Genomic DNA, 13,432 nt, shown 5'->3' with positions numbered 1-13,432 from the left:
CATTGAAGGCAGACTATCTGTGAGTTCAGGTGCCCAGGGAATGACATGTTCTGCTTCAATAAGCAGCGGACTAGTCCAGAGAAACCAGGAACCTGGTTTCTGTGAGGGACAGACCACCTCCTTAAAGGCAGAGGGTCTTCTGACTGAATCTGAGCTTTAGTAGATTAATTGCAGCTCATTCGCAGTTTTCCAGCAGGATAAGAGTGATGACAGGCTTTTTCTTCGGACTGTAATGCCAGGGGGAGCAAGACCCTACTGCCCTCAGCCTCCATGGTAACCAACAATGTTTGCAAGACGAGTCAAACACTTCCCGGTACCACGAGGACTCATTCAGGATGGTTGTCTCAGCCATTTGCCCCTCATTAATGGGTAATCATCCCATTTAGTCAAGGACATTTAAACCCTGATCTGCCTATAATCTGGTACTCTGTCATTGATCTTCCATCTTCAATGAAGCTTGGAGCACAACCAGTCCGCATATGAAAAGGATCACCTGACTGACCCAACACAAGACGGCATTCACCAGCTGCACAAGACTAGAGTATCCCACAGCTGTCTGTCCAAAAGGTTGAGGAGATCCGTGTCTCAGCACTGCCTGGAAGGTGTTAATTTGTCATCCGAGGCTACGTTTGTAATTTATCATGCTATTCTCATGTTTTATACTTATCATTATCTTCTTTTATACAACTTTGGTTAGTCAGTCAAAACACCTGAATAATTTTCATAAGTAGTTTCCTCAAGTTTAATGTTTCTCATTTTGTATTTATAATGCATGGAAATAGTCAGTTTTTGCTGCTCGTATAAAATGCTCTACACATGGCTACCAGGTGTTTACTCCTTTTATACAGATTAAGATCATTGATATAAACTAAGGAGAATGGCGATCCTAGGACAGGCTGTGAATTAGGTTGGGGTAGCCCAGCGGTGCAGTAAATAGCATTACTGTCTGGCAGCAGTTGGGCCTGGGTTCAATTCCAGACCTGGGATGCTACCTGCGTGGAGTTAGTACGTACGTTCTCCCCGTGTTCAGGTGGGTTTCCTCCAGCAGTCCAGAAACATAATGATAGGAAAATTGGCCCTAGGTGTGAGTGTGGGTCTGTCCTGTGACGGACTGGCGTCACGTCCAGGCTGTACCCTCTTATGCCCTTTACTTGCCAGAATGGGCTTTGACTTCTCTGTGACCCTGAATTGGAAGAGGTTAGAAATGGATGGATGGATTAATTGGGCTGTTTAGTAGGAGCCTCTTGCTTAAACTGTCCACCAGGTGGCACTCTCAGCTAGAAGTAAGGTGTACAACAGTATTTTTTTCTTGTTAAATGTTACACAGCCTTTCAGGATTTGTACAGCACTTTGTGGATTCATTCTGAATTATGATATAATCAGGAACAGGTTGTCCTGGGGAGTCACTTGAGTTTTTTCCCCTTTGCTTGTTTCTGACTTACTAAAAAGAACCAGTACTAAAAGAACCACCTCTGGTTAAAAGACACTACAGAATAAATAGCAGTTACCAGTAGTGGGTGAATTGTCAGGTGTTCCCTTCATCCCATCTTCAGTAGAACACACATGCTTGAGCGTTTCTAGGGGTGAGCCCCAAAACCCATATGGATGAAATTGAACACAGGTGAGCAATTAGTGAATGTTTACATGTGAACAAATTGTGTAGTCACATTTGTTTAATTGCGTGGTGAGATTACACAATAACAGCAAAAGTCTTCTCTTTCAGACATTTTGGGTTAATAGTCATATTGTCTATTTTTAATTTCTATCATCATTCTTTGAATTCGGGCTCAACTTCATTTTCAACTACTGTTTCAGTTTCTGTGGCTTTTACAGAGGCAAATCCATCCAGTTTCCCTATATTTGCACACAGAGTCAAAGAGGCTGAGCCACAACAAGCTCCATTTCACTGGATTAAGCTGTCCTGCTCACACTGTTAACAGTGAAAAAAAATGTCATACAACACATCCTTTGCTAACAGTAGTTCAGAATTTTATGTTTCAGAATCGAACAAGGACTCTCACTCTTAACATTAGAGTTGTCGTGATTTTCAGCAGCGTCAAGCAGGGCATTTCTACACTATTTGTCTGATAAAGGACGGCTTTAACACTCTCAATCTGCTTGACTGGTGTAGCTTGTTTATTATCTTGCTCTTGTCTCATTCACTGCTGAAACACAGAGTTGAAGGCAGCAAAGAAGAGTATTAAATGTACAGAGCAGTTGTGATTGGTAGAGCACCTACTGTACTCTCATGAGGTGTTCGCACAGCCTGCTCCTGCTTGTCCCGAGAACAAGTGGCATTTATCAACTTTTTAAAAATTTCACAGCTTTCTTTTATGGTATTATGATGGTTCTAATTATTTAAATTTTTCTGTTCACCAGGTGTCCATTACAAGTTTCTCACTGTAATTAATTTGAGTTCTTCTAACGTTTAAAAATATATCCTCAGTCATCTCTATTATTTTTCAGTAAAATTAATACAGTGTCATACAGTAGTTTTAAAAACACAATATAGTGAATTTTCTATATCTCTCTTTCCGTGTATTTTAAAGTGTAATATGCTGACAGATATGCCCGGTAGGCCAACAGCAAGCTGTTGCCGTTTGCCACGGTAACATTCCCACGGACGTTCATATTCAAACACGGTCAGGTCGTTTGTCATTTTTCCCTATTTCTACTAATCGTCCAATAGTCCTCCTAATTATTCTATTTAAATCTTTATTTAATACTGTACGGCACTTGATCGGTGCTCTGACACTGCGCATGTTTTTTTGCAGGAAGCGTCTCTGTTTCCTGCATGAACACCCCAAACTGAAACCTAATCTGTCCGAAACAAGCATCAAACACCAATCCAGTGGCGTAATCCCTCAGAGCCTGTGGTTTTCAGATTGAAAAATCCTCTTTTTTTTCTTTCCGCTTTATCTTTTACACCCCGTCCCTGCTCTGCTCCTACACTTCGGCTCCCTCCGCCGTTTACCGAGGATCACCGAGTGCTTGTGTGGGGATCTCTGCCAGTCGCCAACCGCCGCAGTCTACATCTCCTAGCCGAGGTGTAAAAATGACTTGATATTTTAGTTTATTCATTTAATATAGATTTGGTGTATTAAATGTGCCATATTAAAGGTCACAATAAACCAAAAATAAAAAAATCTAGTTGAAAACAAGTCAGAGTGCGTTATTTCGTCTGAAAGACTGATGGCGGTGTAACAGTCTTTCAGACGAAATAATGTTTGTGAAAAAACATTTAAAAAATGAAATTCAATTTAAAAAAATGTTAATAAAATATTGGGATTTTAAAATGTTTTTTAAAAAATACAATTGTGACAGATCCCATCATGTTATTGGAAAGTTTCAAAGACTTAACACAAAGTGTATATAGAATGAACAATTACACCATTTTTCATTTAAAAATAAAATGCGTTTCGGTGCTATATAATCACAGACATTCTCGCAGGCACGCGAGTTACGCCAAATACTTTATACTAGTTTTGATTTCGTGCCTTATTAATTAGGATCTAACCGAACTACTCAAGTACACATTAGTTCACAAAAATTAGAATTTGAAAAAAGAATGTGGTGTTAAACTTTTGGACACCACAGGGTTGACCACGAAAATGGAATATACTGTAGATTCCGTTTCTGCAATTAATTACTGTATCATAGTAGTTTACTATGACTGCCTACCGGGGTTTCAACTGAGTTTTTTACCCAATTTATATAAAATTTTGCAGTTCGACACATGATTTCTGTACACTGCCGATGACCACTCTGTGTTTTTTTTTGCAATTAAACTTGGAAAGTATAACGAGCAATTCAGTTTGTAAATAAAAATGTCTCTGTAAATGAGGTGAATCCAAGACTGATCTTATTGACAAACGGAAATTGACCAATATTGATGCCAAGATTTCAACATTGATTTTATTTTAAGTTGATACATTGTAGTCTAAGCACAGTGTGGCCTCATATTATTCTGCTGGAAACCAGATACTACTAGTTAAGCTTGCAGGAACAGAAGATGTTTGACTCACGGACTTACAGTTATTGTATTTCAGATGATTTTCATGCAGATGACAAGCTGGAATTCCTCTACTGATCCTCAGGTTCAGTCAGATAAATATGATTGTCCAGGCTTGTGTGATGACCCTCTGCCTTCCACGATGTGGCCTACTGTATACTTCACAGAACTGGGCTCTGGTTTCTCTGAACTAGCCTGCAGTTTATCGAAGCAGAACATCACATTCTCTGGGTAACTTTACTCACAGACAGTCTGCCTTCGATGAAGCTGATGTTAACTAGGTAATCTTTAATAGTCATATTTTTCAATTCTCTTGCATTAATTAAGATCATGTCTCTTTCTATGACTGTTTAGACTGGTTCTATAATATAATATAATATATAATATAAAATTGGAAATTATAACTGAGCTTAGACACTACACCCTTGTACCTTGTGTTTTTTGTTATCCCAAGGAAAAATATTACTCCAACAACAAACAAACATATCCAAACACTATTCTAAATAAAAGTAACAATATATATATACTGTATTCACAATAATCTTGATGGAAAATTTACAGAATATTCTGCATTTTCACTGTACTGTACATCAATACATACTTTTTGAACATAGTGATTTTGATCATAATCAATGCAGCATTTTCCACACAGAAATAGAAAAAAATAACTTAATTGCTATTTACATTACCTATGCAGGTGAGATTTTACATGAAAGGAGGGTTCAGAGCGAAGAATGAAAAACCACAAGCATTGCAATGAGGGAAGGAAAGTAACTGACAGACACAAGTACAGACCAGACACTTCACAGCACATAAGAAAACGTCCTCAGAGCTGTCTTACTGAGCCCCCATCATTCCCCTCACAGCAGCAGTTACTGTTCATGGAGGAGCCTCACCAGAGACACCAGCAATGTTCTTCCCAGAGAGAAGGGTGATCCTGGAGCTGATGTTGCTGCTCAGTGTGAGCTCACAGGTACAGGGTGAGTAACTGGTCTGCTGGCAGGGAGAAAAGTGGGACTCCACTGTCACTAGCACTGAGAGCCGTAATAATGTACTGGGTAATTACAGCAAAGCCAAATCTTAACCAAGCCTTAAACTCAACAACTGTTTAGTACTTTTTTATACATTATAATACACTATAGAAAAAGTGGGGGAAATGGAACTTTTACTATATACAGTACATGTTTGACATTCACTGTAGTAAACAGTTTCTTAGTAGTGCTTTTTTGTTTTTCATTTAATTCCACTTCAATCCATTTTTTTTATTAGGACAAGAGAATGTATGTAGCCTGGAAGTTGTTGTGCCTCGAAACTCAGTCTGGAATATCTCTGCCCTGAGACGACTTACAATAAACTGTAGGCTTAAGTACTGTGAGGAGAAGCCTGTGGTTTCAATGCTGAAACGTGTTTATATTTTCATGTTATTTAATAAACTGATGTCAATGGAAGACAAAACATGCAGATAGTCTACTGTTAATGCCGTGAAGCTGATGCACCAGTTTTCTAAATTTCGTGGTAGAATGAGACATACAATACATTGATCACAGAGATCAAATCAAGAAATGCTCAGTACTTATAATAACAGATCAATGTAATTCTGTTAAGTATCAATGTAAGTATTCTGTAAGTACTGTACCTAGAATAATAGAAATGTCGAATTGCTTGCATAGATATGTGTCATTTACTACAGTAAATGTTTTGGTCTGAAAATGTTTTCAATTTTAAGTGCCTTTTTTTTATTAGGAAAAGAGAACGAATGTGCCCTGGAAGTTCTTGTGCCTCGAAACTCCATCTGGAATATCTCTGCCCTGAGACGATTTACAATAAACTGTGGGCTTAAGTACTGTGACGAGAAGCCTGTGGTGGCATGGTGTAAAATTTATGAGAAAACTTGTTACCCTGTAAAGAAGACTGACATGATCACAACTGAGTGGAAAGAGAAGGATCCCAATTCAGCCACCTATTCTCTAACTTTCTCTAATATAACCTTGGGTGACAGTGGTCAGTATCGATGTGAAGCTGCAGCAAATGTGAGCTCTGTGTACCAAAGCACTGTGAGCCACTCCATACTGGTCTCTGTGTCAGGTGAGTAGTCATGTAGGTTCAAATCCTAGGTGGGACTCTGCTGTGATCCCCTTGAGTAAGATAATTCACTCATGTCACTGCAATGAAATAACTGGCAAAGTAAAATAATGCAAAAATAAGTGTCTCTGAATAAAAATGCTAGTTACATAAATACATTTAGTTAGAAATGCAACTTATCTAATAAAAATAGCACTCTGTCACCTTAATTAATGATTTTAAAAATCTGAATGAGGTACAACAGGGATCCTTACCTGGACTACTGGTTTTCATCATTCATAACAGTGATCAAAATTCTATACTATAAAGTATAAAATGGTGGTCTAAATAGGTTTTTTATTAAATATGATTAAAATATTTTTCTGACTTTGTTAAAACAGTATTTGATTCCTTTCTTAAAATCAATGCATAATCACACTAGCACTTGATAAAAATGTCAGACAAATAATTAAGAATCTCTTCTATATAGGAGTGTGAACTGTATTGAAATTCCATTAAAGGCAGCTACAGTATTAATTAATACCTTGACAGATAATTATTTATTGTGCACCCTGTGTACATTAATTGTTGAATTGTCTTCATTTCTTTTAACCAGAGTACAAAATGGATTAACATGAGTTGCTGAGTAGATTATCTATTTCTCCAAACAGTTTGAAGCAGATTAATCTGAACTCATATCAGGAATTTAAAAGGTTGACTCACAGCTTACTTTAATTCACAGATCTCCTAAAGTACACCTGTTGTACTTTCTAATTGTTAAATGTTCTTTTTTCTTCTGTGAAGAATTCAATCTGTCCTTTCACTGAGTTCACTGCTAATATTCTTAAATTACTGGCATAATTATTCATTTATTTTTCATATGTTTAAGAGATTTCTATTTAAAACACAGAGATTCATTTATTGATAAAGTCAATTCATATCAGTATCGTGTACATTGAGCAAGGATTACAAATATGACAACATTGATCACAGAGTTTAGATAATTCCTTCCTATTTTAGACTTTTTTGCCAAACTAATACACTATGACATTTTACTTCTGATGTACTGTAGGCTTATTACTTCAAAATAGCTTCCTATAGTTATAAATATTTTTTCTTTCAATTTGATTTCCTTAAATTAATTTAATCCATTTTGCCTTTAATTTGTAGTGATAATTAGAGGAACCAAACTGAATTCATTTCTGAATAATTAAGGGCAAAAGAGGCCACTTTAACCCTTGTTCTTCATTCTATCAATTGACAGAATCAGACATTGGGCTAACAAGAGGAGGCCTTTAAGTTAATTTTATTGGTAGTTAGTAGCTAATTGCTCTGTGGATCTCATCCAGCCATTTCTTCACAGAACCTAGAGTATCTGCCTCAACTACCTGGCTAAGTAGCTTGTTATATTAAATATACAGTAAATGCACAATTTAATGGACTTCGCTTTAAGGACCTAAAAAATAAAAAAATCCAAATAGTATTTATGGCTGTAAAATTAGAAATGCTAGCATTTTCCCCAATATAAACAAAATGCCCAAAAAATAACACAAAGTAAAAATAAATTCTACATAGTTTTCAAAGTCAGGAATATCAAATGTGCCGAAAAGGTGTAGGTCAGTTGCATACAATGGGTGTTGATAGTGTTTCATATGCTTTAGCAAATTTGTTGTGCAGTAGTATATTTACAACATACTGTAGGAAAAAAAGAGCTTGTATACTTATGATAAAAAAGGCAAAGGAACACATTTCATTGACTGTAGACTGCAGTTGTTAAAAAGGCAAAAGATCCAATAAGCATACAGTATATAATGCTTAAAGGCATTTGGCAATAACGGATAACCCTTCCCCACATCACTCTGTTAAACTGAAGGTTTACTGTATACACAGTAATATTGTATATTCCATGTGTTACAGTATGTACTTGTCATTGCATTCCATTGATCTGTTGTTATAAATTGCTTTTTGAACATTTTAATAGATATATTATGATGCAAATCATAAAGTTTTCAATGCTGAAACGTGTTTATATTTTCATGTTATTTAATAAACTGATGTCAAAGGAAGACGAAACATGCAGATAGTCTACTGTTAATGCCGTGAAGCTGATGCACCAGTTTTCTAAATTTCGTGGTAGAATGAGACATACAATACATTGATCACAGAGATCAAATCAAGAAATGCTCAGTACTTATAATAACAGATCAATGTAATTCTGTTAAGTATCAATGTAAGTATTCTGTAAGTACTGTACCTAGAATAATAGAAATGTCGAATTGCTTGCATAGATATGTGTCATTTACTACAGTAAATGTTTTGGTCTGAAAATGTTTTCAATTTTAAGTGCCTTTGTTTTATTAGGAAAAGAGAACGAATGTGCCCTGGAAGTTCTTGTGCCTCGAAACTCCATCTGGAATATCTCTGCCCTGAGACGATTTACAATAAACTGTGGGCTTAAGTACTGTGAGGAGAAGCCTGTGGTGAGATGGTGTAAATTTCATGAGAAAGCTTGTTACCCTGTAAAGGAGGCTGGCATGATCACAACTGAGTGGAAAGAGAAGGATCCCAATTCAGCCACCTATTCTCTAACTTTCTCTAATATAACCTTGGGTGACAGTGGTCAGTATCGATGTGAAGCTGCAGCAAATGTGAGCTCTGTGTACCAAAGCACTGTGAGCCACTCCATACTGGTCTCTGTGTCAGGTGAGTAAGTCTTTACTTTCTTGGGTTTCATATAAAATGGTACTAATCAAGATTAAAAACACTTCAGAGCTTTTACTCAACGCACATTTAACATCTGCAGTTGTACTTTTTACCAAAACACAGTTGTTTATTGAGTGAATCTTATCCTCTACACGGAGGTACAATGCAGAGGTACACAGACCCCACAATTTCGCCAAATTCAAATCACTGAGCATCAATAGGAATCTTACTATATTGAATATCAGTGATTCTGGACAATCGTACAGATGTGCATCTCATTTTCTGAGGTCAAATTCAACCCTGTCAGGTTGCTTCAAGTTTGCAAGTATTACAAATGAGATCACATACTGTTGAACATTGTATATCACATTCCAAATTACATAAAAAACATTTTTCCTGTTTCAGAGAAAATTATTTCTAAAAGCTGTGAAAACAATTCAACAGAAGGTAAGGGAATATATATATATATTAATATATATATATATAATTATATTATATAATAATAATGTATAAGAAAGGTAGATCCTGCCTAGAAATAGAAGCTAAGAAAACAGAGTGATGATAATATTTTATAACTTGAAGCTTTTTGAATTCTATACACAAATCCACCAATGTATCCTGGATTTATCAATTATTTTTGGCAGATGGAACAGGGTTTTGACATAAATCATGTTTAAGCCAGGAGGAACAGTCTAACAAAAATAGCATAAATGCTTATTGAAATGTATACTTCATTAATTTGTCAACATTGTATAGAAAACTTTGTTTTCATTTGTAACCATCAATGTTATATGATAACCAACGTCTCGCCCGAAGTGTTATCTGCTTTGTGTTCCTGGCAGTATCTTGCGGATATTCTTTGAATCGGTGTGTTGGAGGTAATGTATTTTGTAGTTTGATGGCTGTTTCATGGGTTTAGATATATCCAAATTAAACTGGAAGCTCTTCTTGACAGGGCACCATGAACTTTATTGGTTCAGATAAAACATAACAGTTAATAAAAACAACAGTGACTTGATGACAATCCGTTTGTACACATACAAATGATGTAACAGTAAAACCATTTCTAAATATTATGCTTATCCTAACTGACTAAATCCTGTTGTTTGTTTCAGTTGATGTCATCCTACTGTCAGCGAGCCCTTCCTGGATACTTTTTATTTACAGGTGTGCTGGAGTGGTGACTTTCATCATTATCCTGATCTTCCTCTATTTTTTCTGTATCCGTGGACAGGAATGTGAGTAATGAGAATAATACCACACCACCTCTCAGTCTGTAGGATGGTTCTTTTAGACCAGGAATCTGTTTGCTCTTCTCTGGATTGAGTCTATGCACTATGGACTACAATGTCTTTTCTATACCTTGGTCACCAAAATTGGATGCAATACTCTAAATGAGGTCTTACTTCTGCCTTGTACAATTTTAACATAACATCCCATGACTTCAATTCTATGCTTCTAGCTAGATTTCCTAACAGTTTTTGCATCTTTATTGCTTTCCACACATTTTCTTGGTAGACAAAGATATTTTATAAAGTGTGATTGTGCTACTTTTTGTTTTTCCTTTGTATTCAATATAAAACCTTAAACTACCCGGCACCTTCTCAGAAAATAATGACATACAAGTAGTTGTCATGATAAAAGAGGAACGCATTCCTAAAACATGTCACCTTATTCATAAAAAAACTAATTCCCCATAGGAATTCATGTAATTAAGGAGCTGGGTTTGAATATAATATTAAACATACTGTAGGTACCAGAAGTTTTCAATATGAATGTGTGTGCTGATTTAAAATTGTATTTACATTAATAAGGCATTTTCATGCTTCACCTTAACACAACAAAATTACATTTATGGAAGACCTGTTCCTCAGAGTTAAGCTTCAGCTAATTAATAGTTATTTAAGGTATCTTCAATATCTAACAGCACAGAATATCTTTGACAAGAAGGCACCAAAATACATTTTGCTTTAATTAGCAAAATGAATTATACAATACACATTTAATGTGCCATTTTTGCGAGACTCTTCAAGATTACAGTCTGATTGTTCATGAATTTAACATTTTTACTGCATAATCAGACAAATTCTTTGCTTTGGAGTTAAGTTTTTGTTTTGTTTTTAAGACACTTACATTATTTGAGGACATTATTGATTTTATTTTATGCTTTATGCAAAATAACCACAAGGTACAGACTAAGATAATAAATTATTTTATGTATTATTAAACATAAGAGGATGGGAGGTTAACTGTAGCTGGAAAAACACAGATACAGATCCCCCAGTTGCCTGTCTGTCCTATATGAACTGACTATTCATCTGGACTGCAACCATGTACACAGTACATGTACAGTAATATTGTTTTTAACAGTCCATCAGGATACCTTGAGATGCTGACTGCTTGCAACCATAAAAGTGAGAACTAATTTGTCCTAAATTAAGAGATTATACACATTTTTGAGATGTGTTAATCGAAAAACTTTCACAATTAGAGCACTTTAAAGAAAGGCTACCTGTATCCTTATTGCTCCTTTTGTTTTTCTTAGCAGCACCACAACCAGCAGAACCAGTCCAGACACAGCAGGTAAGATTCCAACCAGTATAGCTCCAGAAAGGAAGGTTACGAAATATGTTTTTTTAGTTGTTTTCATAAACACGGCATCATAAACATCACACACAAAATGGGACAGACACAAACACCCATATCTGATCATTTGTCCCTGTGTGCTGTGCACTTCTTGATGCAGGAGGATGATATTTATAACCCAAGACCAGAAGTGCCGTGGAAATCTTATCACTCTGAATATTGATCCATTTAATGTCACTGTTTTGGAATGTTTCTCCGCTTTGTTTTCTTGTACATGTCTGGCTAGACAGTGGCCTCTGAGAATTGTTTTTCTTCTTCCATGTTCACAGCACCTTGTACCAAATACGTCTCTGCCAGGCAGTGCTCCTCCCAGTCTCCATGATCAGCCTACAAGTGTTCGTTCCCAAAGAACCAGTCCTGCCACAGAGCCAAATATTGTATTCGATGATGAAGATCCAATCAGGAGAAACTCCAGAACATCATCCAATGGTGTTCCATCTGCTAGACAAAGTGTTTTTCTTCAGGCAGCAGCTGGGTCAGAGGACTGTGATGACTATGACGATGTGGAGAACAGTGAAGAGGACCGGTGTTGATTTCTAAAGGTTAAAAAGAAGGGATTGTATTAGAGTGATCAGTTGCATCTTTTTGCATCAGAATCTCAGCTCAGAAGTATGAAAGTTACGTTAGTAAAGAGTTTTTCCGTTTTCCAGTTCTGTTTCCTCTTAAGCTTTCACAAATACTCAGGTCTTTCAAAAGACAAGCTTTCAGATTAGGGTGTTGGTGTTCTGCCATTGAGTAATAAAGCCAACCAAATTTCTGAGGAGTTTTCCTGATGTTTTCCAATGGTTTGAATTTTTGCTGTGAGACATCATAGAGTCAGTAATATGAGACAGGAAATTATAGCATTTAAAAAAGTTAAATATGAATCCATAACAGCATACCAAATGTAAAATAGGAGTGATATCATCACACCAGAAATATTTATATTGTAGATGTGTACAAGATTATTATCATAAATTACATTTCATTCATACTAGTTCTTTATAAACATTTTTTTCCCTGTGTGGAGTAGAAAGTGCCTTATAGAATTCCTTTTGATATATTAATACAAATATTTTCAGCAGGCCGGTATGGTGGTCCAGTGGTTAGCATTGGTGCTTTGCAGAGCTTGGGCCCTGAGATAAATTCTGGACCTAGGGTAATATCTTCTCAAGCTTCCTCTCAGTCCAAAGACATACTGGAAGACTAATTGGCTTTTGGGAAAATTGGCCCTGGCATGAGTGTGTTTGGGTCTGTGTGTGTTCTACGATAGACTGGTGTCCTGTCCAGGGTGTGTCCTGTCTTATGCCTCTGGGTTGCTGGGAAAGGCTCTTTCTTCCCTCCACCCCTGAACTGGATAAGGCAGTTAGACAATAAATTGATATTTTCATTATCTGATCATCTCACAAATTTCATTTTGTTTGCTTTGTGATTTAAAGCCTTTTATTCATGATTAATATGAACATGTTGACATTTGAACTACCTGTAACAGTCACAGGCTTGGGTGAACCACAAGTGCAACAGTGATTCCCACTGTCCAGCTGTGTGGGTCTCTGCCTGTATATCTGTCCAGCTGGAAGTTAGCCGAGAGGGAACGTGATCAAGTATGGAAGACATTGATGTTGTGGTTAAAGCTGTTGAACATACTTATGCATGTATTTCTGTTGTATTGATCACTCATATCAATCTTTTTACTTTTTCAGATGCAATCTGCATAAGCAGAACATACAATATGTGTTCTGAATATTTAATATTTACCTCCTAACAGTCCTTGAATAAATAAAAACATAATCAGCAATTTATAGTATAGATGTTTTATTCTATAAATAAAGTATTGTAATCTTCCTGTCCTACCACAGATGCAAATACCTCTTTTATTAAAACAATTTCATGTCAATCCTTAATTTAATTACGGTCACAGCAATTGTAAAATTGACAGATCATAACATACAGATGAAGTAAGTATATTTTTTATGAAATGTTACTTGCAGTGTATCACAAACTATTTGCATTGCTGTCTGACCAAATTTT

The 13,432-nt window shown here is 36.2% G+C and overlaps 1 long non-coding RNA gene across 2 annotated transcripts; it reads left to right on the top strand.

Moving 5' to 3' along the window:
* The first annotated feature begins 9,932 nt into the window (after nucleotides 1–9,932).
* LOC107079449 (uncharacterized) lies at nucleotides 9,933–13,153 on the top strand. 2 transcript variants are annotated; one of them, XR_001480397.2, is made up of 3 exons: nucleotides 9,933–10,014; nucleotides 11,325–11,359; nucleotides 11,692–13,153. It is a non-coding gene; the product is annotated as an uncharacterized lncRNA (long non-coding RNA). The 2 variants fall into 2 exon arrangements; XR_001480396.2 differs by having other exon boundaries at nucleotides 9,941–10,014; nucleotides 11,322–11,359.
* The last annotated feature ends 279 nt before the right edge of the window (nucleotides 13,154–13,432 follow it).

The sequence above is a fragment of the Lepisosteus oculatus genome, chromosome 15 (assembly GCF_040954835.1).
Source record: "Lepisosteus oculatus isolate fLepOcu1 chromosome 15, fLepOcu1.hap2, whole genome shotgun sequence".
In the NCBI taxonomy this organism is placed as follows: Eukaryota; Metazoa; Chordata; class Actinopteri; order Semionotiformes; family Lepisosteidae; genus Lepisosteus; species Lepisosteus oculatus.
The sequence above is the reverse complement of the archived record's forward strand: the minus strand, read 5'-3'. Positions and strand labels throughout refer to the sequence as shown.